General features: G+C 43.2%; 1 long non-coding RNA gene across 1 annotated transcript in view; it reads right to left on the reverse strand.

The window, feature by feature from the left end:
- The window catches only part of LOC141231554 (uncharacterized), a 56,498-nt gene that overhangs the window by 14,382 nt on the left and 14,627 nt on the right, over positions 1-27,489 (reverse strand). The window contains exon 2 of the long non-coding RNA XR_012297871.1: positions 21,351-21,379. This is a non-coding gene — a long non-coding RNA (uncharacterized lncRNA). The remainder of the gene's footprint in view (positions 1-21,350; positions 21,380-27,489) is intronic.

Here is a 27,489-nt window from a genome sequence, read left to right on the forward strand (position 1 = left end):
TATCGAAGAAATGTTACCACAATCATGAAGTACAATATGTCACGAAAAAAACAATCTCAGAATCAGGGGGATCCGTTGAAGCGTTCCAGAGTAATTACCTCATAAAGTGACAGGGGTCAGAATTGTAAAAATTGGCCTGGTCATTAACGTGCAAACCACCCTCGGGGGTTAAGGGGTTAAGTATGATCCCATTGAGATGCCAACTTGAATTTTGGTACAGATGTGGCTAGGAGCATAGGAGGTACATGTTATTTTTTTTGCAAATTTAATATTAGATTGATTTTTTGGAAATCCATTTTGAAATTTTGTGTTTGATTCCGCATGGGTAAAATATTAACAATATTAATAATCTTTATTTTTATATAGCGCTAACATATTTCACAGCACTTTACATACATTATCATCGCTGTCCCCACTGGGGCTCACAATCTAAATTCCCTATCAGTATGTCTTTGGAGTGTGGGAGGAAACCAGAGAACCCGGAAGAAACCCACGCAAACACGGGAAGAACATACAAACTCCTTGCAGATGTTGTCCTTGGTGGGATTTGAATCCAGGACCCCAGTGCTGCAAGGCTGCAGTGCTAACTATTGAGCCACCGTGCTTTTTCCACAGTAAGAGCTCAGGTGTGATCTATATGGCAACCTGCCCATATCCACTTAATTATGTGGGCAAAACTAAGAGAGAACTGAGGAGGAGAGTGAGTGAACATCTGGGTGACATCAGGAATGATCGACATACCCCACTGTCAAGACATATGAGAACAACACATCTGGGTGAAGTAGATGAAATTCTCTTTACAGTTATTGAGGTTGTGAAATCTAGCCCCAGAGGGTGCGATCAGGATAAGGACCTATTGAAACATGAATGTGAATGGACCTTTAGAGTGGATTCCCTTACCCCTAAGTGGATAAACAAACAAATTACATAGGCCTGTTTCTTATAACCATGAGACGTTATGATGGACCTTTGAATCGATTGGATTGTTTTGGCTGACCATATAAGCTAGTTTTTTGTCCCCTCATTGTGGGCTGCACAAATTCTTGTGTCTATTTTTTTATCTGGATTAGACTTCATCATTATATATAGTTTCTGCAGCTAGCACCTGTTCACACTTAGGATGTGCTGGTCAGTTTTCTTATTATATATTACTATAGGAGGTTGTAACTGCCTCCTGTCTGACCTGGCATTCCCCCCATTTAACCAGCAGGTGATGTATATTCTATTCTACCAGCCCATTTGAATTGTAGGTGTTTTAGCCCAGAAGTGACATGTTCTGTCCAGAGTTATAGGCTTGTAGCCCAAGAGAGGCACGTAGGCAGAGAAGTACCCATCAGACGGGAGGTCACCTTGCAGCGGTTGATGGGCACACATGAATTGGCCAATTTATGCGCTAAGAACCTCCGTTTATTGTAAGTAAAGTCCATTGAGTAATATCACAGTTTATATCAAACGTTTTTATTGTCTTTATGTATTTTGGCCATAATGGAGTGCTGCTGTGCTTTCTTTTCATATATCTTATTCAGTTTCTGCAGCTTGCACCTGTTCACATTTAGGATGTGCTGGTCAGTTCTTTTTACACATTTACACATATATATACAGTACAGACCAAAAGTTTGGACACACCTTCTCATTTATAGATTTTTCTGTATTTTCATGACTATGAAAATTGTACATTCACACTGAAGGCATCAAAACTATGAATTAACACATGTGGAATTATATACTTAACAAAAAAGTGTGAAACAACTGAAAATATGTCTTATATTCTAGGTTCTTCAAAGTAGTCACCTTTTGCTTTGATGACTGCTTTGCACACTCTTGGCATTCCCTTGATGAGCTTCAAGAGGTAGTCACCGGAAATGGACTTCCAACAATCTTGAAGGAGTTCCCAGAGATGCTTAGCACTTGTTGGCCCTTTTGCCTTCACTCTGCGGTCCAGCTCACCCCAAACAAATCTTGATTGGGTTCAGGTCTGGTGACTGTGGAGGCCAGGTCATCTGGCGTAGCACCCCATCACTCTCCTTCTTGGTCAAATAGCCCTTACACAGCCTGGAGGTGTGTTTGGGGTCATTGTCCTGTTGAAAAATAAATGATGGTCCAGCTAAACGCAAACCGGATGGAATAGCATGCCGCTGCAAGATGCTGTGGTAGCCATGCTGGTTCAGTATGCCTTCAATTTTGAATAAATCCCCAACAGTGTCACCAGCAAAGCACCCCCACACCATCACACCTCCTCCTCCATGCTTCACGGTGGGAACTAGGCATGTAGAGTCTATGGCTGTGTGCACACGATACGTTTTTTATGCGTTTCCGCAGCTGCGGAAAAGCTGCGGAAACGCATTAAAAAAGCATGGTAGAAGGGCAGCAATGTTCCCCAATGGAAATCCGCATATGCTGTGCCCATGCTGCGGATTTTTCCGCAGCGTTTATGCTGCGCTCAAAACTCCGCAGCATGTCCATTAATTTTGCGGAAATGCGGCGTTTTCGTCGCCACTGACTTGCATTAGACCGCATGGATTACACATCACTGTATATGTAGATGCGTAATCCACGCGTTCTAATGTGCGGATGGTACCCGGGTGTAGATGAGAGGAGAGTCTCATCCACACCCAGGTACCATTAAAAAATCTGTAAAAAAAAGAATAAAATAAAAAATAAATGTATACTTACCTACTGTCGGCCCGCGTACCGCTCCTGCTTGGTTCCCGGCACTTTGCAGTGAGTTGAAGGACCTGCGCTGACGTCAGAGTCATGTGACAGGTCACGTGACGCTGACGTCGGCAGGTCTTTAAATTCAGTGTTGCCGGAAGGGAGAACGGAGTGAGCTGGACAGCGCGGGCCATCGGAGGGTAAAGTATACATTTATTTTTTATTTTTACCACTCTCTCGGGTCACACTATATAAATCCATACTGTTTGCATGGATTTATATAGTGTGACCTAGTTGTCAAGCACTTTCCAGGTGATGCTAAAATCGCCTGGAAAGCGCTTGTCAATCCACATGCGGAAACGCATGTGAATCCGCATGTATTCCGCAGGAAAAACGCATGCACAATCTGCATGCGTTTTTTCTGCCAGGGAGATGCAGAAATGATGCAGAAATTTTCTGCTTCATTTCTGCATCGTGTGCACATACCCTATCTGTTCACCTTTTCTGCGTCGCACAAAGATCTCAAATTTGGACTCATCAGACCAAAGCACAGATTTCTACTGGTCTAATGTCCATTCCTTGTGTTCTTTAGCCCAAACAAGTCTCTTCTGCTTGTTGCCTGTCTTTAGCAGTGGTTTCCTAGCAGCTATTTTACCATGATGGCCTGCTGCACAAAGTCTCCTCTTAACAGTTGTTGAAGAGATGTGTCTGCTGCTAGAACTCTGTGTGGCATTGACCTGGTCTCTAATCTGAGCTGCTGTTAACCTGCGATTTCTGAGGCTGATGACTCGGATAAACTTCTCCTCAGAAGCAGAGGTGACTCTCGGTCTTCCTTTTCTGGGGCGGTCCTCATATGAGCCAGTTTCTTTGTAGCGCTTGATGGTTTTTGCAACTGTACTTGGGGACACTTTCAAAGTTTTCCCAATTTTTCGCACTGACTGACCTTCATTTCTTAAAGTAATGATGGCCACTCGTTTTTCTTTACTTAGCTGCTTTTTTCTTGCCATAATACAAATTCTAGCAGTCTATTCAGTAGGACTATCAGCTGTGTATTCACCTGACTTCTGCACAACACAACGATGGTCCCAACCCCATTTATAAGGCAAGAAATCCCACTTATTAAACCTGACAGGGCACACCTGTGAAGTGAAAACCATTTCCGTTGACTACCTCTTGAAGCTCGTCAAGAGTGTGCAAAGCAGCCATCAAAGCAAAAGGTGGCTACTTTGAAGAACCTAGAATATAAGACATATTTTCAGGTGTTTCAATCTTTTTTTGGTAAGTATATAATTCCACATGTGTTAATTCATAGTTTTGATGCCTTCAGTGTGAATGTACAATTTTCATAGTCATGAAAATACAGAAAAATATGTAAATGAGAAGGTGTGTCCAAACTTTTGGTCTGTAGTGTATATATATTTACAGATATACACACATACACATTTGATTGTCCTATATGGTCAATGGAGCTCCTCCTTGCTCTCCCCTCTTCTTGTCTTGTCCTCTACCCCTCCCTAAAAAAAGTTATTGTATCATCAGTCTTCATCATCCCCTTATTTTTAGTATAATTTTTTGCCTTGCCGCTCTGTAAATATATGTGATTATAAAATACTCTATCATATGTATAAGTATTGAAGGTGAGGTTTAGAGAGTAATTGCAATTTTATCTGTCTCTCAATTTCCCCGTTTATCAACCAATAGAGTAGTTGTGATAAATATGGTATCCACAGTTTTATCTTTGGCTATGTATATTGGTGGTCAGTGGTTGCGCTCCCGTTTGGAGCGAATCAGAGGGTTGGGCACACCTAAATTGGTTGTTGCTGTTATCCAGCGGAGTTTCTGGTCATGCACAGTACCATGCGCTCCACAGTAGCAAGGAGAATGTCTGAGGCTGGATCGCACTGCTTCATCTGCACACGTTATTTCCGGTGTAAAGTTTCCGGTCATGTGCAGTACTGTGTGTTCCATAGCATTAAGGTGAGCATCCTGAGTCGGAACGCATCGCATCAGTGGGACGCGTCACTTCCTGCGGTGGCTGATAGGCGCGTACTCCGTGATAATGTATGGTGGTGGATGGGTTGCGCTTTCTGAGCTTTAAATGATCTTAGCCTGACTGCTTCATATGTGGTTTATATCAGGGCACACTGAGCGGCGATTATTGAGTAATGGGGGTTATATCTAGAGAGGGTCAAAGGGGCGGTTACACAGGAAGTTATCAAAATGATTGGGGAGGAGACTGTTTGAGAGGGAGCTCTATATAAAAGGACATGTAAACAAACTGCGGCCCACATAATAGATAGTGTGGGTAGGGGGTCTAAAGAGGAGGGCCAACCCCCATCTTCACACACAAGTGCCTACTCAAAACCATATATATATAAATAGGAGAACTATTGAGTATAATGGCATAAGAAGCTTTATTTCATAAATAATTCATTTAAAATTAGTACATCACATCAAAAATATGAAATATTATAAAGACAGAGACATACAGACAAATAGTCCCAATTTTTATTGCTGACCTCTAAGAAGGGTCCATCCAAGGGGTCATAAAGCATACTAGTGCAGGGATAGAGAGAGAAGCAAGTGATCAAACGGCTTACATGCAATTATACTAAGTTCATGGAGCCCACTCTACCACAAGAGCTAAATTGCACCTCACTCACCGAGTAAAGGAGAGCCCAAGTCTGAGAGGAACGGCACAGGGACTGGTCAATGGCAAAAGAGAGCCTCGACGCACGTTTCGCCAGTGATTAACCTTGGCTTTCACAAGAGGCATGTGTGGTTGCGCTTTCAGGACCTTTAAATATGCCCCCAAGAGATCACGTGTATAGTCACGTGACTCTCCAATATGGCTGCCGAACATCAGATGAAAGGCGGCGTATGTGCTGCGGCTACCACCGCCTCCATGTGCGCGTCCCAGCCGTCATGACGTCAGCACGTGACCGGAAGTGCGGGTAAGCGATATTCCCGGCGACGCGCCGAAGGCTTATTGACAGCTGAGCGCAGCCATAGGGCGGGGGAGACCGGGCGCATGCGCACAACATCTGTGCACAGACAGGCATAGGGGGAAATAATAATATTCATGCATTGAACCTAATATCACATAAAGTATGAGGGATTATAGCACTCAATGATAATCATAAGGATGCTAGCAAACATCAAAATACAAAGGGGAAACATACATTATACAAAAATATATGTGCATATATTCTTCGCCATCTATCCAATCTATTACAGATATCAGGATGAGAGGGGTCCACAGACAAAGTTCGTCTCTACAAATGGTATGGGATAGACGGTTCTTAAGGCGCCATCAATTATACGAAAATATATATGCACAAATTCTTCACCATCTATCCAATATATTGCAGATGTCAGGATGGAAGGGGTCCACAGACAGAATACGTCTCTACAGATGGTATAGAGTAGACGGTTCCTAAAGTGCAATCACTATATAAAAGAAGTGAGTACAAAGAATAAGAACAAATAAAATTTTAAAAAATTAAGAATAAAAACATAGAACCATGGTCCCTAATTTAGGGACCATGGTTCTATGTTTTTATTTGTTCTTATTATTTGTACTCACTTCTTTTATATAGTGATTGCGCTTTAGAAACCGTCTACTCTATACCATTTGTAGAGACGAACTTTGTCTGTGGACCCCTCTCATCCTGATATCTGTAATAGATTGGATAGATGGCGAAGAATATATGCACATATATTTTGTATAATGTATGTTTCCCCTTTGCATTTTGATGTTTGCTAGCATACTTATGATTATCATTGAGTGCTATAATCCCTCATACTTTGTGATATTAGGTTCAATGCATGAATATTATTATGATCGGATGGCACTTTAATTTGCTACCACATTGATTCTTGGCAGTAGATTTGTCCATTACATACATATTTCCCCCTATGCCTGTCTGTGAGCAGATGTTGTGCTCATGCGCCCGGTCTCTCCCGCCCTATGGTAGCGCTCAGCTGTCAATAAGCCTTCAGCGCGTCGCCGGGAATAGCGCTTACCCGCACTTCCAGTCACGTGCCGAAGTCATGACGGCTGGGGCGCGCACATGGAGGCGGTGGTAGCAGCAGCACATGCGCAGCCTTTCATCTGATGTTCGGCGGCCATATTGGAGAGTCACGTGACAATACACATGATCTCTTGGGGGCATATTTAAAGGTCCTGAAAGCGCAACCACACACGTCTCTTGAGAAAGCCAAGGATAATCACCGGCGAAACGCGCGTCGAGGCTCTCTTTTGCCATTGACCAGTCCCTGTGCCGTTCCTCTCAGACTTGGGCTCTCCTTTACTCGGTGAGTGAGGTGCAATTTAGCTCTTGTGGTAGAGTGGGCTCCATGAACTTAGTATAATTGCATGTAAGCCGTTTGATCACTTGCTTCTCTCTCTATCCCTGCACTAGTATGCTTTATGACCCCTTGGATGGACCCTTCGTAGAGGTCAGCAATAAAAATTGGGACTATTTGTCTGCATGTCTCTGTCTTTATAATATTTCATATTTTTGATGTGATGTACTAATTTTAAATGAATTATTTATGAAATAAAGCTTCTTATGCCATTATACTCAATAGTTCTCCTATTTATGTATAAAAGGACATGTGTTGAATCAGACAGACATGCAAATATCCACCACATTTACCTGCCATCAGGCCTCCTGAAGAGCTAACAGGGCGAAACGTGTAGAGGCAATGTAGAGGATCTTTATCACACATTGATAAGTACTTTGTTTCTATCATGGTTTATTATCCTTGAAGTATAATTGCTCACATTGCTAAGGAAGATATTATTAAAGTCTCCTTATATGTATTCATAAATCGATATAAGTGTGATCCATATGGGCTGCTGGTGCAATTGGTTAAATCACATTTATATGGTCAATTTTGTCTCATGCACAGTGCACTTAAACTATGGTATAATCTTTTAAAATGTATAGGTCTGATCAACTAAATATTGATCTGCTATGGACCTGATTGTTATAGCACTATGAACTTTGAATCACTTCTCTTTCCATTATTATCAGTAAGATAGTGATTTCAAACAGAGGTGTGTGATAATGACACTACTTTAATTTCATATAATTTGATTGATTATCATTTGTTGCATTATGACTTACCCTTAGCACACTAGGAGTGATCTATGTATAGAAACAGAGCTTCCTGTTAGGAGATATAGACATTTATGCAACAAATAGAAAAATGAATAGCAGCACTCACCTTAGTCCTTTGGCTAAAAAGTCCTTTTTGTCATAGCATTCTGGACAATCATATGCAGCGGTCTATCGGAGGTGCAGCGGAGACAGCGGGGAGACGAGAGGACGACGGCCGTTTCGCGACTTACAAACGCTTCTACGGGTCCAAACTTTAAAGGAAGTGCAAAAGATTCTTCCTTTATAGGAGGAGTTTAGTATACATAATTAAAATCTAATTAACATAAAAACATTCATTAAAAAAACATACAGATGCTATACAATATTCTATAAAAAGACTGCCATATCTAGCTTTTCATTTAGCCCTAGCGGGCCCTGGGCTTCTTCTTTTAATATCCATTTCCCTTCTCTTGCTAACAGGAAATGATTGTGATTTCCCCCTTGTATGGGGTATTTTAACTGTTCAATGCCTGGAAATTGCAGTACACGAGGGTTTGCATTGTGACATTCCCGAATGAGTTGAATCAATCTAGGTGAGCCTTTACCAGAGGAAATGGAATCATAGTGTTCTCTAAATCTGACAAATAAAGGGCGGATGGTTTTTCCGATATAATAGAATTTACATGGACAGTATAATATACACTGCTCAAAAAAATAGAGGGAACACTTAAACAACAGAATGTAACTCCAAGTAAATCAAGCTTCTGTGAAATCAAACTGTCCACTTAGGAAGCAACACTGATTAACAATCAATTTCACATGCTGTTGTGCAAATGGAATAGACAATAGATGGAAATTATTGGCAATTATCAAGACACCCTCAATAAAGGAGTGGTTCTGCAGGTGGGGACCACAGACCACATCTCAGTACCAATGCTTTCTGGCTGATGTTTTGGTCACTTTTGAATGTTAGTTGTGCTTTCACACTCGTGGTAGCATGAGACGGACTCTACAACCCACAGAAGTTGCTCAGGTAGTGCAGCTCATCCAGGATGACATATCAATGCGAGCTGTGGCAAGAAGGTTTGCTGTGTCTGTCAGCGTAGTGTCCAGAGTCTGGAGGTGCTACCAGGAGACAGGCCAGTACACCAGGAGACGTGGAGGGGGCCTTAGGAGGGCAACAACCCAGCAGCAGGACCGCTACCTCCGCCTTTGGTCAAGGAGGAACTGGAGGAGAACTGCCAGAGCCCTGCAAAATGACCTCCAGCAGGTCACAAATGTGCATGTGTCTGCACAAACGGTTAGAAACCGACTCCATGAGGATGGTATGAGGGCCCGAAGTCCACAGATGAGGGTTGTGCTCACAGCCCAACACCGTGCAGGACACTTGGCATTTGCCACAGAACACCAGGATTGGCAAAGTCACCACTGGCACCCTATGCTCTTCACAGATGTAAGCAGGTTCACATTGAGCACATGTGACAGAGTCTGGAGAAGCCGTGGAGAGCGATCTGCTGCCTGCAACATCCTTCAGCATGACCGATTTGGCAGTGGGTCAGTAATGGTGTGGGGTGGTATTTCTTTGGAGGGCAGCACAGCCCTCCATGTGCTCGCCAGAGGTAGCCTGACTGCCATTAGGTAATGAGATGAGATCCTCAGACCCCTTGTGAGACCATATGTTGGTGCAGTTGGCCCTGGGTTCCTCCTAATGCAGGACAATGCCAGACCTCATGTGGCTGGAGTGTGTCAGCAGTTCCTGCAAGATGAAGGCATTTAAGCTATGGACTGACCCGTCCGTTCCCCAGACTTGAATCTGATTGAGCACATCTGGGACATCATGTCTCGCTCCATCCACGAACGTGACTTTGCACCACAGACTGTCCAGGAGTTGGCGGATGCTTTAGTCCAGGTCTGGGAGGAGATCCCACAGGAGACCATCCGCAACCTCATCAGGAGCATGTCCAGGTGTTGTAGGGAGGTCATATAGGCACGTGCAGGCCACACACAATACTGAGCCTCATTTTGACTTGTTTTAAGGACATTACATCAAAGTTGGATCAGCCTGTAGTGTGTTTTTCCACTTTAATTTTGGGGGTGACTCCAAATCCAGGCCTCCATTGGTTAATAAATTTGATTTCCATTGGTGATTTATGTGTGATTTTGTTGTCAGCACATTCAGCTTTGTACAGAACAAAGTATTCAATGAGAAGATTTCATTCATTCAGATCATGTGTTGAGTGTTCCCTTTATTTTTTTGAGCAGTGTATATACCACATGTTTGGTCCTGCATGAGAAATTATTTTACTTCGTGCCATATAGCTCCTATTTTTAGATTTTTCCCTGTAATGTGTGCCTGGCAAAAAGAACAATTACCACACCTGTAATTTCCAGTCAACGAATTTTCTTCTAACTATGTCTTTTTTTCGGTAGTGCGTCTAAATCTATTATGTATCAATAAATCTCCCAAATTTTTATTCCTTTTATATGAAAAAAAGTAACAGCTACCAATATGCTACTTCATTATGACAGTGCACATCTTTCTCATACTAAAAGAACTGTACCATATAGTCAATACTTGAGCATAAGAAAAATTAACAATACTGATCAAGGTTTTTTGAAACAGGCAGAGGAACTAACAGGTTCTCTAGGAGAGGATAGATACCCAATTACACTACCGAGAGAAGCACAAGATAGAGCACACAAGAAAAAACAACATGAATTAATCAAACAACAACATAAAAATGCAAAAGTAGATTCTAACCAAAAGAGAAAATGTATTTTTAATTTTAAACAAAGTGCCAACACAGATCTAATACAGAATGCAGTAAGGAACAATTGGCATTTACTTGAAAGTGATCCGGATCTCTGTGATATAGCTTTGAACAAACCATTATTTTCATATAGAAGGAATAAATATTATATTATAATATTATACTGTCCATGTAAATTCTATTATATTGGAAAAACCATTTGTCAGATTTAGAGAACACTATGATTCCATTTCCTCTGGTAAAGGCTCACCTAGATTGATTCAACACATTCGGGAGTGTCACAATGCAAACCCTCGTGTACTGCAATTTCCAGGCATTGAACAGTTAAAATACCCCATACAAAGGGGAAATCACAATCAGTTCCTGTTAGCAAGAGAAGGGAAATGGATATTAAAAGCAGAAGCCCAGGGCCCGCTAGGGCTAAATGAAAACCTAGATATGGCAGTCTCTTTCTAAAATATTGTATAGCATCTGTATGTTTTTTTTAATGAATGTTTTTATGTTAATCAATTAACTTTTAATTATGTATACTAAACTCCTCCTATGTGTAGAAGCGCTTGTAAGACGCAAAACGGCCGTCGTCCTCTCGTCTCCCCGCTGTCTGCGCTGCACCTCCGATAGACCGCTGCATCGAAATAAAGGACTTTTTAGCCAAAGGACTAAGGTGAGTACTGCTATTCATTTTTCTACTTGTTGCATAGATGCCATCCTTTAGCCTTTGCACCACTATTATTGTCCTTTATCACTGCTGGTGTTCAGCTATATAAATATCACACAGTGGTGCCTGAAGATTTTTTCCATTCTCCTGTTGGATATAGACATTTGACTCGGGTCATCCAGGGCATCTGAGGGCTAGCCGCCGTGGAGCGGGGGCGCCGTAACGCTTTCCCGATAGGGTGCCAACCTCCGCTGTTAGGCAGGGAAATTGATAGGTGTTAAATTAGGGTCATTTAGATAGTCAATATACAGAATTTTGAGGTATTTGAAAAGTTTCTTTTGGGTAAGGGTATGTGCACACTGTCAGGAATGGCAGCGCTTTGAAAGCAGCATACTGATGCTGCGTCCAAAGCGCTGCACACAGGTAAATCCGCATGTGTTTATTGAACACATGCGGCGTCACCGCAGCCTATACATTACACTAGTAGAATTTCTTTTGCAGTATGGAAGAGAAATTCTACTAGTGTAATGTATAGTCTTCACAGACAGCAGCATGTCAATTTCTCTTGCGGAGACTAGCATTTCAGCAAGAGAAATTGACATGCTGCGGTCTGTGAAGACGTGTCGCATGTCCTTCTCCGCGGGTGAGCCGCAGGAGCAGACAGACGGATAGTGGGCATGGGATTTATATAAATCCCACCCACTATGCTGTAACATCTGGCCGCTGCAGATTGGAAGCAGACCAAGTGTGCTGCGTCCAATCCGCAGCAAACACTGACCGTGTGCATGCACCCTAACACTTTATGGTGTCTGTGTGTTCGTGGTCATATTTTTGACATTTTAAAAACCCTCGTCAATAAAAATTTATGTTTTAACTGGTCCTATTATGATTCATAAATTAGCTTTTCGGGACATTTTTCTTAAATAAAATTCAGGAGCTTACAGGTCATCGCCCCTGGGTGACCCCGCGGCCATCTTTCGGCCCAGGGTCACCATGGAGACCATCGGCACAACGCCGATGGGCGCAGAGAGGGAGCTCCCTCCCTCTGTGAAACTCCTCGATGTCGCTGTCACTATTGATAGTAGCATCATAGGGGTTAAAAGCCCGCGATCAGTGCTAGCACTGATCATGGGCACTGCTACAGGGTGTCAGTCCTCATATAGAGCTAACACTCGCACTTGATCGCGGTGGCGGTCTCTGTGAGCCTGCCCGATGCGAGGAAGTATATGTAGGCGGTTTGCGGGATAGCAGCTCCCGTGGCGCCGTACATATACTGCTAGTCAGGAAAGGGTTAAAGAATCACAAAATAATGAAAAAAAAAACATGGTATGCGCTACCGATTCCAGACAATTTTGCATTCAAAAAGTTGAATGGCGTTCCTTCCCATTTGAGCCTTGCACCCGAACAGTAGATTTCCACAACATATGGGGTATCGGCAAACTTAGGAGAAATTGCACATCAAACTGTATGGTGCAATTTCTCCTGTTGCCCTTGTGAAAAAAAAAAAAATTGGGGTTAAAAGAACATTTTTTTTGTAAAAATTTGATTTTTTTTATTTTCACAGCTCAACTTTATAAACTTCTATGAAGAACCCGGGGGTTCAAGTTGCTCACCACACATCTGGATACATTCCTTGAGGGGTCTAGTTTCTATTGTTTAAGCACATCAGGGACTCTCCAAATGCGATATGGCGTCCGCTAGTGATCCCAGCAAATTTTGCATTCAAGAAGTCAAATAGTTATTTCCCTTCCGAACCCTGCCATGCGCCCAAACAGTAGTTTTCCATCACATATTGGTCATCGGTGTACTCAGGAAAAACTGCATAACAAATTGTAAAGTGCACTTCCTCCTGTTACCCTTGTGAAAATGCAAAATTTGGGGCTAAAAATTTTGTAGGGAAAAATGTGATTTTTTTTTTTCATAAGTTATGTTATAAACTTCTGCGAAGTATTGGGGAATTCTAGGTGCTCGACACACATCTAGATACATTCCTTCAGGGGTTTAGTTTCCCAAATGGGTTGACTTGTGGGGGGTGGCTTTCCACTATTCAGACACACCAGGAACTCCCCAAACACCACATGGCATCCGCTAATGATGCCAGCCAATATTGCATTCAAAAACTCAAATGGCACGTCTGTTCCGAGACCTGATATTCGCACCAACAGTACTTTTCCTCCACATATGGGGTATTGGCGTACTCAGAAGAAACTGCACAGCAAATTGTATTGTGCATTTTCTTACCCTTGTGAAAATTCTACTGTGTCATGAAAGTTAGCCGCCATCTTAGGTATGATACGTCATACCTGAAGATATTCCCTATTGTCACACAGCTTCTACCATGTCAGATTTCTGCAGCCCCTGGTAAACAGAGCAATTCGCCCCCACCTCTGGAGATCAGTCTCCAGAAACGTTTTTGATATGGTAAATAGATGGGCCATTTTTTCTGTGTCCAAGAAGGACAGAGTCAGCTAGGCCCCAGGGGGGTAATTAACACCTTGATGTCACTGGAAACCAAAAGCAAACCATTTGTGCATGCCTGCAAACCTTTCCATTGTCCAGGAACCATGTGCTTTCTTTGTGGAAAATGGCCACCCAAAAGCTACAAGATACAGTATCAATTTCTAACCACACGATACAAGTTAGGGAACCCAAATAAAATGTATCATGTGAGGAAGGTGCCCGCGGACACAATCATGGGACTCATAAATCCCTGAGTGGCCTGGAAAGCTGGATATTTAGAAGAACCATATACAAGGTCTCAGGGGAGGCATGTTTAGAGTCAATGGCTTCCCCACAAGAGGAGGATCACGATGAGACCTCTGGTGATACGATGAGGTCACCCCAGGGAAAGTTATGGGTACTTTTCTAAAATGAAGCTAAAATGAGCATTGGTTGGGGGGCGGGTTTTAGTAAACTGACATCACCAAGAGTGGGCGTGACAGGACTTTAGTATAGCCGACAGTCAGAAACCCCCTCAGTTTGACCCAGGAGATGATGTGAACAACTCCTACCGTCGGGTCCAGGTATCTGAGTGGGAGGAGCACCTTTGCCATGTGCTACTGAGGCCTGGACGACTGCAACTAAGCTTGAACCTGTGGGATCGCAATCCTCCCTTGCACCACAAGAACGGTAACTGATTTATCGTTGTTATTCCTGTGTTTTGTACTTCTAATTGCTATATTTCTTATTCTGGCCAAAATACCATTGTATAGTTAATGGTATAGCCTTGTAATCTAGTGTATTCTTATAATCGATTAAATCATAAATTAATCGTGGGCTGTATCCTTTACTCTGCATATACGAATCCATTGGTCCGGAAACGCTTGGCTGAAACGCTACTGGGTTGGTTCCTGACCCGATACAAGTCTATTAACGGACCGGGCTTGTATCAAACGAGAACTGGTGGCAGCATACCATCTGGGGGATTTGAGGAAGGCTAGCAGTGACGGTCAGAGGTGTGGATATATATTACTGGCGCAGCCAGGGGAATATATATACCGCCCTCACTGAAGAGGGCCTCAAATACCCAGAGGGCTACAGGACGGCCTCTCCGGCGACCACTCACTCTAGGTGCAGTACCTTGACTGACCTGAGAGGCAAGGGGGCGCCAGAGAGTTGTGCCTGTATCGTGGCGTCACGGATTGGTGACGTGTAAGGGACAACACACCACCGTGCTTTCCCCCCCTGGTAGCAGCTTCCTGGCACCACTTACTCTAGGTGCAGTACCTTGACTCACCTGAGAGGTAAGGGGGAGCCAGAGAGCTGCACCCACCGGCCGGCTTTCATCAAATCTACATTTGGGGCTTAATGAACATTTTTGTGGGAAAAATGTGACTTTTTATTTTCACGGCTCTACATTATAAACTTCTGTGAAGCATCTGGAAGTTCAACGTGTTCAACACACATCTATATACATTCCATGAAACAGGGGCGGACATACCGTCGGTGCAGCTGCACGTGGGCTCGGAGGTGCAGGGGGGCCCTTGCAGGGTGGCTAATAATGAGGGCAATTGCCCTCATTATGAGCAGCGGGCAGGGAGCGATTGATGCATCTCCGTTGCCAACAGGAGATAAGATAATGGCTGTGGAGCTGCACGAATCCATCCTCTGCTTCCTGCCCAGTGCTTTCTCTCTCATACAGGCGCGCACGGCTTGATGACATCAGCATGTAGTGCGCGCCTGTGGTAGAGGACAATGAATGGAGTGGGGAGAGGACAATGAGGAGTGGGGGAGATTATAATGGGGGGGTGCAGAGAGGTCAATGATGGGGGTGGGGAGAGAACAATGAATGGAGTGAGGAGAGGCCTCAACTGTACTTGAGGACACTTTCAAAGTTTTCCCAATTTTTCAGACTGACTGAATATATATATACAGTACAGACCAAAAGTTTGGACACACCTTCTCATTTAAAGATTTTTCCACATTTTCATGACTTTGAAAATTGTATATTCACACTGAAGGCATCAAAACTATGAATTAACACACGTGGAATTATATACTAACAAAATAGTGTGAAACAACTGAAAATATGTCTTATATTCTAGGTTCTTCAAAGTAACCTTTTGCTTTGATGGCTGCTTTGCACACTCTTGGCATTCTCTTGATGAGCTTCAAGAGGTAGTCGCCCAAAATGGTTTTCACTTCACAGATGTGCCCTGTCAGGTTTAATAAGTGGGATTTCTTGCCTTATAAATGGGGTTGGGACCATCAGTTGTGTTGTGCAGAAGTCAGGTGGATATACAGCTGATAGTCCTACTGAATGGACTGTTAGAATTTGTATTATGGCAAGAAAAAAGCAGCTAAGTAAAGAAAAAGGAGTGGCCATCATTACTTTAAGAAATGAAGGTCAGTCAGTCCGAAAAATTGGGCAAACTTTGAAAGTGTCCCCAAGTGCAGTTGCAAAAACCATCAAGCGCTACAAAGAAAATGGCTCACATGAGGACCACCACAGGAAAGGAAGACCAAGAGTCACCTCTGCTTCTGAGGAGAAGTTTATCCGAGTCACCAGCCTCAAAAATCGCAGGTTAACAGCAGCTCAGATTAGAGACCAGGTCAATGCCACACAGAGTTCTAGCAGCAACATCTCTACAACAACTGTTAAGAGGAGACTTTTTGCAGCAGGCCTTCATGGTAAAATAGCTGCTAGGAAACCACTGCTAAGGACAGGCAACGAGCAGAAGAGACTTGTTTGGGCTAAAGAACACAAGGAATGGACATTAGACCAGTGGAAATCTGTGCTTTGGTCTGATGAGTCCAAATTTGAAATCTTTGGTTCCAACCACCGTGTCTTTGTGCGACGCAGAAAAGGTGAACGGATGGACTCTACATGCCTGGTTCCCACCGTGAAGCATGGAGGAGTAGGTGTGATGGTATGGGGGTGCTTTGCTGGTGACACTGTTGGGGATTTATTCAAAATTGAAGGCATACTGAACCAGCATGGCTACCACAGCATCTTGCAGCGGCAAGTTATTCCATCCGATTTACGTTTAGCTGGACCATCATTTATTTTTCAACAGGACAATGACCCCAAACATACCTCCAGGCTGTGTAAGGGCTATTTGACCAAGAAGGAGAGTGATGGGGCGCTACGCCAGATGACCTGGCCTCCACAGTCACCAGACCTAATCCCAATCAAGATGGTTTGGGGTGAGCTGGACCGCAGAGTGAAGGTAAAAGGGCCAACAAGTGCTAAGTATCTCTGGGAACTCCTTCAAGATTGTTGAAAGACCATATCCGGTGACTACCTCTTGAAGCTCATCAAGAGAATGCCAAGAGTGTGTAAAGCAGTCATCAAAGCAAAAGCTGGCTACTTTGAAGAACCTAGAATATAAGACATATTTTCAGGTGTTTCACACTTTTTTGCTAAGTATATAATTCCACATGTGTTAATTCATAGTTTTGATGCCTTCAGTGTGAATGTACAATTTTCATAGTCATGAAAATACAGAAAAATCTATAAATGAGGTGTGTCCAAACTTTTGGTCTGTACTGTATAACAAGTGTATTCTTGTTATTTCTGTTAGTCACAGTGCCCTCTTTTATTACATATATAAAATGCCATAAAAGGAGGGGTTCTAGGCACATTTCTTGCACAGGGTCCCCAAGATGTCAGTGTTCGCCCCCGCCTTGAATGGTCTAGTTTATGGAGGTTTCCATTTTTAAATCACATCAGGGGGTCTCCAAAAGTGACATGGCGTCCGCAGTCGATTCCATCCATTTTTTGCATTCAAAAAGTCAAACAGTGCTCCTTCCCTTCCGAGCCGCTGTGCGACAAAACAGTAGCTTTCCCCCACATATGTGTTATTGGCGCACTCAGGAGAAATAGCACAAAATATTTTGGAGTCCATTTGTGAAAATAAAAAATTTGGGGCTAAAGTTACAAATTTTAGAAAAAAAATAAAATGTTAATTTTTTTCCTTCCACATTAATTCTTGTGATGCATTAATTCCTGCGAAGGGATAAACTTCTTGAATGTGGTTTTGAGGACTTTGAGGCGTGTAATTTTTAGGCCCTGTTCACACATGTTGTTTTTTTATGTCAAAAATCTGCAGCAAAACTGATCTCTGGAAGGAAATCAGCTGGGTCAAAAACAGAGGTTTTGCTGCATTATTTATGTTGTTTTGGTGCGTTTTTGGATTTTTTTTTTGCAGAATTATCTCTTGTTCATGCTTTGTCTCTTTTATGCATGTAAATTAAGTACAGTGAAAAAAAAAATCTCATTCTGGTTTTGGCATAATAGTGGGGGAGGTAAATTGTTCAGGATTCATACTCATACGTCCAAGGTTGTAAAGGGGTTAAGGGTATAAAAATTAAAGGTTTGAAAATTGCGACATTTTCACCAAATTTCCATTTTTTTCACAAATAAACGCAAGTCATATTGAACAAATTTTACCACTAACGTGAAGTACAATACGTCATGAAAAAACAATCTCAGAATCAGTGGGATCCGTTGAAGCGTTCCAGAGTAATTACCTCATAAAGTGGTCAGAATTGTAAAAATTGGGCTGGCAGAAAGATGAAAACAAGCTTGGGGGGTGAAGGGGTTAAATAAAATTTGGTGAGATCATGGTCAAATGACCTTGATGTCACCAAACGTCCTTAGGAAGTCTTAACCTCGGAATAAAAACGCTGGTGACCTCTAAGGCTATGTGCCCACGATGCAGAAATGCTCAGGATTTTTCCCGAGCGTTTCTGCATCTCCCTGGCAGAAAAAAACACATGCGGATTGTACATGTGGATTGTACATGCGGATTGTACATGCGGATTGTACATGCGGATTGTACATGCGGAATGTACATGCGGATTGTACATGCGGATTGTACATGCGGATTGTACATGCGGATTGTACATGCGGAATGTACATGCGGATTGTACATGTGGATTGTACATGCGGATTGTACATGCGGATTGTACATGCGGAATGTACATGCGGATTGTACATGCGGATTGTACATGCGGATTGTACATGCAGATTGTACATGCGGATTGTACATGCGGATTGTACATGCGGTTTTCCTGCCAGGTACATGCGGAAGTGAAGTGTTCTTCACTGGCATTTCCACATGCGGGTTGTCAAGCGCTTTCCAAGCGATTTTAGCATCACTTGGAAAGTGCTTGTCAACTTGGTCACACTATATGAATCCATGCAACCGGCATATAGTGTGACCCGAGAGAATGTCAAAAAATAAACAAATAAATATATACTTACCCTCCGATGGCCCATGCTGGCTTGCTTCACCGTCCCGACTGCTGGCAGTGGTAAACTGAAGGACTTGCCGACGTCAGCGTCGCGTGACCCGTCACATGACTGTGACGTCAGCGCAGGTCCTTCATTCCATCGCGAACTGCCACCAAGCAAGGAGGAGCGCGCCGCGGGCCGCCAGAAGGTAAGTATCATATTTATTTTTTATTTTATTCTTTTTTTCACAGTTTCTATGGTACCCGGGTCCGGAGGAGAGTCTCCTCTTCTCTAGACCTGGGTACCAGCCGTACATTAGAACGCATGGAATGTGCATCTACATACAGTTATATGAAAAAGTTTGGGCACCCCTATTAATCTTAAGCTTAATGTTTTATAAAAATTGGTGTTTTTGCAACAGCTATTTCAGTTTGATATATGTAATAACTGTTGGACACAGTAATGTTTCTGCCTTGAAATGAGGTTTATTGTACTTACAGAAAATGTGCAATCTGCATTCAAACAAAATTTGACAGGTGCATAAGTATGGGCACCTCACCAGAAAAGTGACATTAATATTTAGTAAATCCTCCTTTTGCAAAAATAACAGCCTCTAGTCGCTTCCTGTAGCTTTTAATGATTTCCTGGATCCTGGATGAAGGTATTTTTGACCATTCCTCTTTACAAAACAATTCCAGTTCAGTTAAGTTTGATGGTCGCCGAGCATGGACAGCCCTCTTCAAATGATCCCACAGATGTTCAATGATATTCAGGTCTGGGGACTGGGATGGCCATTCCAGAACATTGTAATTGTTCCTCTGCATGAATGCCTGAGTAGATTTGGAGCGGTGTTTTGGATCATTGTCTTGCTGAAAGATCCATCCCCTGCGTAACTTCAACTTTGTCACTGATTCTTGAACATTATTGTCAAGAATCTGCTGATACTGAGTGGAATCCATGCGTCCCTCAACTTTAACAAGATTCCCGGTGATGGCATTGGCCACACAGCCCCAAAGCATGATGGAACCTCCACCAAATTTTACTGTGGGTAGCAAGTGTTTTTCTTGGAATGCTGTGTTTTTTTGCCGCCATGCATAACGCCTTTTTGTATGACCAAACAACTCAATCTTGGTTTCATCAGTCCACAGGACCTTCTTCCAAAAAGAAATTGGCTTCTCCAAATGTGCTTTTGCATACCTCAGCCGACTCTGTTTGTGGCGTGCTTGCAGAAACGGCTTCTTTCGCATCACTCTCCCATACAGCTTCTCCTTGTGCAAAGTGCGTTGTATAGTTGACCGATGCACAGTAACACCATCTGCAGCAAGTTGATGCTGCAGCTCTCTGGAGGTGGTCTGAGGATTGTCCTTGACTGATCTCACCATTCTTCTTCTCTGCCTTTCTGATGTTTTTCTTGGCCTGCCACTTCTGGCCTTAACAAGAACTGTCCCTGTGTTCTTCCATTTCCTTACTATGTTCCTCACAGTGGAAACTGACAGGTTAAATCTCTGAGACAGCTTTTTGTATCCTTCCCCTGAACAACTATGTTGAATAATCTTTGTTTTCAGATCATTTGGCAGTTGTTTTGAGGAGCCCATGATGCCACTCTTCAGAGGAGATTCAAACAGGAGAACAACTTGCAAGTGGCGACTTTAAGTAGCTTTTCTCATGATTGCATACACCTGGCTATGAAGTTCAAAGCTCAATGAGGTTACAAAACCAAAAAAAGTGCTTTAGTAAGTCAGTAAAAAGTAGGTAGGAGTATTTAAAACAAGAAAATGATAAGGGTGCCCATACTTATGCACCTGTCAAATTTTGTTTGAATGCAGATTGCACATTTTCTGTTAGTACAATAAACCTCATTTCAAGGCAGAAACATTACTGTGTCCAACAGTTATTACATATATCAAACTGAAATAGCTGTTGCAAAAACACCAATTTTTATAAAACATTAAGCTTAAGATTAATAGGGGTGCCCAAACTTTTTCATATAACTGTATACAGTGATGCGTAATCCATTTGTTCTAATGCAAGTCAATGGCGGCGAAAACGTAGCACTTCCGCAAAATAATTGGTAGTGCTGCGTTTTTTTCCGCAATGATAATCCACAGCGGAAATTTCTGCAGCATGTGCACAGCACGTGCGGATTATCATTGGGGAACATGGCAGGCCTTCTACCATGCGTTTTTTAAGCATTTCTGCAGCGTTTTTGCCGCTGCGGAAACACTTAAAAAACGCATCGTGGGCACACAACCGACGAAAGTTGGGGTCTTGGTCAATTGCCCAGTTTGCTCTCCACCCACTTTAATGCTGGCCTTAACTGTAACTAGGGCTTATTTTTGGGGATTATATTTCAAGCATACGCCAAAAACTCTGTAAAATCATGCAAAGGCTTATTTTAGGTGTAGGTTTTATATCCAGGAAAACACAGTATTTATAAAGATATTGTCCTAGTAATGGACATAAGAGAATGAAATCAGACTTACCCTCTTCTGTGCCGTTTAAGCTTTGTCTGCTGAAGAAAAAAAAATGTCAAGTATTTAGGATTTACACAGAGAGTGATACTACGCATCAAACACGTTCCTCCAACCTGGCCCAAACAGGTTCTGGGCAATAGAACTGTCACCAAATTGAGTTATTAGAAAATTTTCTGCGCAGAAAAAATCCTGACCATGTGCACAGAACTTGCAGAATGTCATAGGAAGTCATGGGAAAAGGTATGCAATGCGTTTCTGGAGCGTTTATGCGCTGCAAATACGCAACAAAAAACGCACCAAAAAAGCATCGTGGGCACACAGCCGAATAACTTGTGTTTTTGAAGGGTTATATAACCCTGAGCCACTGATCTCACACCATAATTACAGAAAAAGTGATGCCCTGCATCAAATTCAGGTAATTCCAGCCTAGTCCAAATGGGTTCTGGGTATCAAAAATGGCATCAAAGTAGGCAATTAGCCAGTTTTCACAGATTTGAATAAGTATCTGGTGTTGCTAAATGGTTGAATGAATATTGGTCTTACATCACCAGCACACAGAAGAGGAACACCCATATTATAATCAATTTCCTTCAGGATGGTCAAAGTGGTTACTGATCTGAAAAGCTGGCATCAAAGTGGACAAAAATTGTAACTTTGTACTGATTTGAAGAAGTTACTGGTTTATTTTTAGAGTTAGAGGGGTTGTCCGGCCTTAGGTTACAAGTCTGAAGTCACTGCATGTGATTGCAGACTTGTGAATCCTCACAATGCACACACTGCTCACTGTGAGGATCCTCCGGTGCCAGCGCCATTAGTGGGCAGTCATGTGACCACAAGTATGCAAATTGCATACTTCCAGCCACTTTCTGACTAGATTGTATCCAGCCTCACTTAATACACTTGCATTGAGGGAGGTCACGCTCATATAGTCAGGATATGGCTGAAGTATGCAAATTACACATGACCGCCAACTCCTTGTGCCGCCATCGGAGAAATCTTACAGTGAGCAATATTTGCGATGTGAGGATTCACAAGTCTGCAGGTACATACAGTAGCCTAAGGCCGGACAACCCCTTAAACTCTAAAAAAAACTAAATCAGTAACTTATTCAACCCACGACAAAGTTGAAATTTGCCCACCTTGATGCCAGCTTTTCTGATTAATAACCACTTTGGCCATCCAGAAGGAAACTGTGATGTGGGTCTTCCTCTTCTGTGTGGTGGTGCAGTAAAACCAGTAGTACTAAGTCATACAACCATTTGCCCACTTTGATGCCAGTTCACATGCCCAGAACCCATTTGGGCCATGCTGGAGTGACCTGAATCTCATGCAGGGCATCACTATTGTATAACAGTGATGTGAGATCACTGGCCCACAGTTATTTAAAAGGGGTACCCCAGGGAGATAGACATTTATTTTGGACTGTTCCTGCACTCAAATTATAAAGAGGAGATGCCCAGTGCAGATACATAATCTTTTTAACCCTTTTAATTCCGTGACAGGATCTGCTCTTTCACTGCTACCCCCTCCCGCCTGGGTCATTACATCATACACTAAGTGCTGCTCCCGCATGTAGGGAACAGGTAGCCTGAGGAGAGGAGGCGAGGCAACTCCCGTTGTCGGCAGGGAAACAACTATTAGACTGGGTAATAACAGCGAGGAGCTGCACACTGCTGTAATGTCCCAGACAGAGGGGTGAGCAGTGCAGTGAAAAGCAGCGCCTGTCACACCAGCCCCATAATGTCTCCCTGTCTGCAGTCCCAGGTGAGGGGACATGTCGAGGGCATCGCCTGCTCACAGCTTCTAATAGCAGCCCCTTGATAATGTCTCATTCACAGGGCTACTAGCAGGGAGCAGGAGTTATAAAGATTATTATAGCGCGCTGGGCATATCATCTTTATAGTGTATGAGTGCAGGAACAGTACAACTTTTTTTTTTTTATCTCCCCGGAGTACCCCTTTAACCAATTAAAAAAAGTAACTTATGCAAATCTGTAAAAATAAGCTAATTGCCGACTTTGATGTCAGTCCTGATGCACAGAACCCGTTTAAGCTGGGCTAGAGAATTTATGTTTGATGAAGGGCATCCCTATATGTGTAACAGTGGTGTGAGATCAGTGAACCAAAGTAATTTAACCCCTAAAAATACCAGTTCTAATGCTTGAGACAAGTTAAAGTGACCTGATTTTGACTCGGACCATCACTATTGTGGGGAGTTCACACTACATACCATATAATGTATACATAGCACTATACTATATACCAGTGTTTCCCAAACTCCAGTCCTCATGGCCCCCACAGGTCATGTTTTCAGGATCTCCTTAGTATTGCACAGGTTAGAGAATTCATGATGCCTTGATAGTAATTCCATCACCTGTGCAATACTAAGAAGATCCTGAAAACATGACCTGTGGGGGCCATGAGGACTGGAGTTTGGGAAACATTGCTATATACCATCATCTAGTAGACACCTCGTAGTGTAAAACTGTACCTGTGTATATAATATGCAGTGGGGAGTTCACACTATATACTAATGTATACATACTCTATACTATATATTATTGTATAGTATATAGCTCAGAGTGAAGCTTTGCATGTGTACATCATATTTAGTGGGGCATTCACACTATATCTTGTATACAAAGTGCTATACCACATACTATCACATAGTATATACCTCATTGTGTAAAGCTGTGCCTGTGCATATAATATATAGTGGGGAGTTCACACTATATACTACATATTGTATACATAGCTCCATACTGTATACTATTTGTCAGGAAATATAAAAAATATCTCTCTCTCCAAGCCCCTCATCCCCACAAACCCTATACCATAGTAAGGAGTAAAGCTGACAATCTAAAAAGCTGCTTCAATGTAAAGTGGCAGTGCACACAAGAAGTGCCAAACTTAATTATTCAGGCTAATTACCATAAGAAATGGAGCCCTTAGTAAAAGACACATGCGATGAATAGACACCTTGAAACATATGGACTAGAGCAGGGGTCCTCAAACTACGGCCCGCGGAGGATTTTTATCCGGCCCGCCGAGCTGGGGGCAGAGGAGAGCGGTGCCAGCGCCCGCCCTTCCCCCCGCTTGCTCATGGCCCCGGCAGCCGGATACTTACCTCTCGTGCCTCCGCAGATCCACTGTCTTCCTGGAGCATGCTCCCTGTGACGTGTCAGGTCAGAGGGTGCGGTGACGTCTTTACACCGTGCCCTCCCCTGAGCCATCACAGGCAGCGCAGAGCAGGATGAGGCCGGCAACGCTGGAGTCCGGAATTGAGCAGCTGCAGCAGGTGAGGAGGAGGGAGGTGAGAATTGCATTTTTTTTTTAATGTATGGAGGCATGGGACATAATATTAAGGGTGACATCCTGCATGGGGCATTATATGGGGGAGGGGTGACATGCTGCATGAGGCATTATATGGGGGGGGTGACATCCTGAATGGGGCATTATAACGACAGGGGAGTGATATCCTGCATGGGGCATTATATGGGGGGGTGACATGCTGCATGGGGCATTATATGGGGGAGTGACATGCTGCATGGGGCATTATATGGGGGGGTGACATGCTGCATGGGGCATTATATGGGGGAGTGACATGCTGCATGGGGTATTATATGGGGGGGGTGACATCCTGAAAGGGGCATTATAACGACAGGGGAGTGATATCCTGCGTGGCGCATTATATGGGGGGGTGACATCCTGAATGGGGCATTATAACGACAGGGGAGTGACATCCTGCATGGGGCATTATATGGGGGGGGGGTGACATCCTGCATGGGGCATTATAACGACAGGGGAGTGACATCCTGCATGGGGCATTATATGGGGGGATGATATCCTGAATGGGGCATTATAACAACAGGGGAGTGACATCCTGCATGGGGCATTATATGGGGGGGGTGACATCCTGAATGGGGCATTATAACAACAAGGGAGTGATATCCTGCATGGGGCATTATATGGGGGGGTGACATGCTGCATGGGGCATTATATGGGGGGGTGACATCCTGCATGGGGTATTATATGGGGGAGTGACATGCTGCATGGGGTATTATATGGGGGGTGACATCCTGAAAGGGGCATTATAACGACAGGGGAGTGATATCCTGCGTGGCGCATTATATGGGGGGGTGACATCCTGCATGGGGCATTATAACGACAGGGGAGTGACATCCTGCATGGGGCATTATATGGGGGGGGTGACATCCTGCATGGGGCATTATAAAGACAGGGGAGTGATATCTTGCATGGGGCATTATATGGTGGGAGAAAGGGACATCCTGCATGGGGCATTATATGGGGGTGACACCCGGAATGGGGCATTATAACGACAGGGGAGTGACATCCTGCATGGGGCATTATATGGGGGGGTGACATCCTGCATGGGACATTATAAAGACAGGGGAGTGATATCTTGCATGGGGCATTATATGGTGGGAGAAAGGGACATCATGCATGGGGCATTATATGGGGGGTGACATCCTGCATGGGGCATTATAAGGGGGGAACAGCCTGCATGGGGCATTATAAGGGGGAAATAGCCTGCCTATTGAGGACCTATGCTGCCTATTGGGGTCATTTACCTGCCCATTGAGGACCTATGCTGCCTATTGGGGACTTTTACCTCCCCATTGAGGACCTATGCTGCCTATTGGGGACATTTACCTGCCTATTGGGGACATTTACCTGCCTATTGGGGACCTATGCTGCCTATTGGGGATATTTACCTGCCTATTGGGGACCTATGCTGCCTATTGGGGATATTTACCTGCCTATTGGGGCCTATGGTGTCTATTGGGGACATTTACTTGCCTATTGAAATACCGGTTTATCTAACTTTACTTGTTCTTCATTTTAAATATTGTATTTGTTCCTGTATTGTTTTTTTACATCAAAATAAGATATGTGCAGTGTGCATAGGAATTTGTTCATAGTTTTTTTAAAAAAAAACTATATTCCAGCCCTCCAATAGTCTGAGGGACAGTGAACTGGCCCCGTGTTTAAAAAGTTTGAGGACCCCTGGACTAGAGACTGAATGAGTTGTGTAAAGGTAACCATTATGACACCTGAGAGAGATAGGAAACATCTCCTTAGGCTTCAAAGGGAATCTATCACACTCCTGAGAATAGCCGGGTCATTTCCAGTTGCAAATGCGTTTAATCTCCAGACTTTTAGGTACCGAAAGTAAGTGTGGAATAGGGGAATTTCTATAATTCTGATTGTGATGGGACCTATATTTTTAGCAGCGGGGCTATGTGGGGAACAGTATGCATATTTTTCCATATCTGCGAGCCCTGCCGTTGAGCTGTAACGCAACAGGGCAAAGATAACTGAAAGCAGCCATGTCATGTTTGATCTCTAAGGAAAAGTAAAATCACAATAAAAAATATGGATTCACTTGCTAACTTCTGCGATCATCGAGCGAGGAGATATCACAGAAATTAAGAGATTTAAAAAAAAACATGAAGGGCGCAGACCAGCCCACGTGACATCATCACAGGGGAGTGTGTGGGCAGGGCCCAATCAGGCATAAAAGATCAAGCCGAATATTGATCTTCGCTCATGCTGGAAGATACATATTTTCGTGTAAGCAAGGGCCACGTTCCTTAACAGTCAAATCGAAGCGCTTTCCTTCATCTAAACTGAATCGTCTCTGCGATCGGTATAGTAAGCTTTTCTGTTAATCCCTTTTATTTCTGTAACTGTATATGCTGTATTGTTTTGTCTCCCTTTGTAAAATCTTTTGTATATTTTTTCATAAACACTGTCTCCCTTTGGATTAAATATAAAATGTAATAGTTCTGTTTCTTTTGCTCTGTAATCGTTCCTCCCCCAAAGCCACACGCTACCTATAAGGCATCCAATCGACCGGAACTGATTGGTGGTGGCAGCTAATAATCTTAATTGGGTGATCGTGAAGCTAGTAGTGATCTACGGAGCTCTATACTATATACAAGGTATATACTATATGATAGTATAGCGTATTACTATGTATACAATATAAAGTGTGAACTACCCACTATATATTATATACACAGGCACAGTTTCACACAACGAGGCATCTACTATATGACAGTATAGAGCTATGTATAAACTGTATAGCTTATAGTGTGAATGCCTCACTATATATTGCACTAGCT

The sequence above is a fragment of the Phyllobates terribilis genome, unplaced genomic scaffold, assembly GCF_046119375.1.
Source record: "Phyllobates terribilis strain yellow unplaced genomic scaffold, ASM4611937v1 Scaffold_526__1_contigs__length_1210158, whole genome shotgun sequence".
In the NCBI taxonomy this organism is placed as follows: Eukaryota; Metazoa; Chordata; class Amphibia; order Anura; family Dendrobatidae; genus Phyllobates; species Phyllobates terribilis.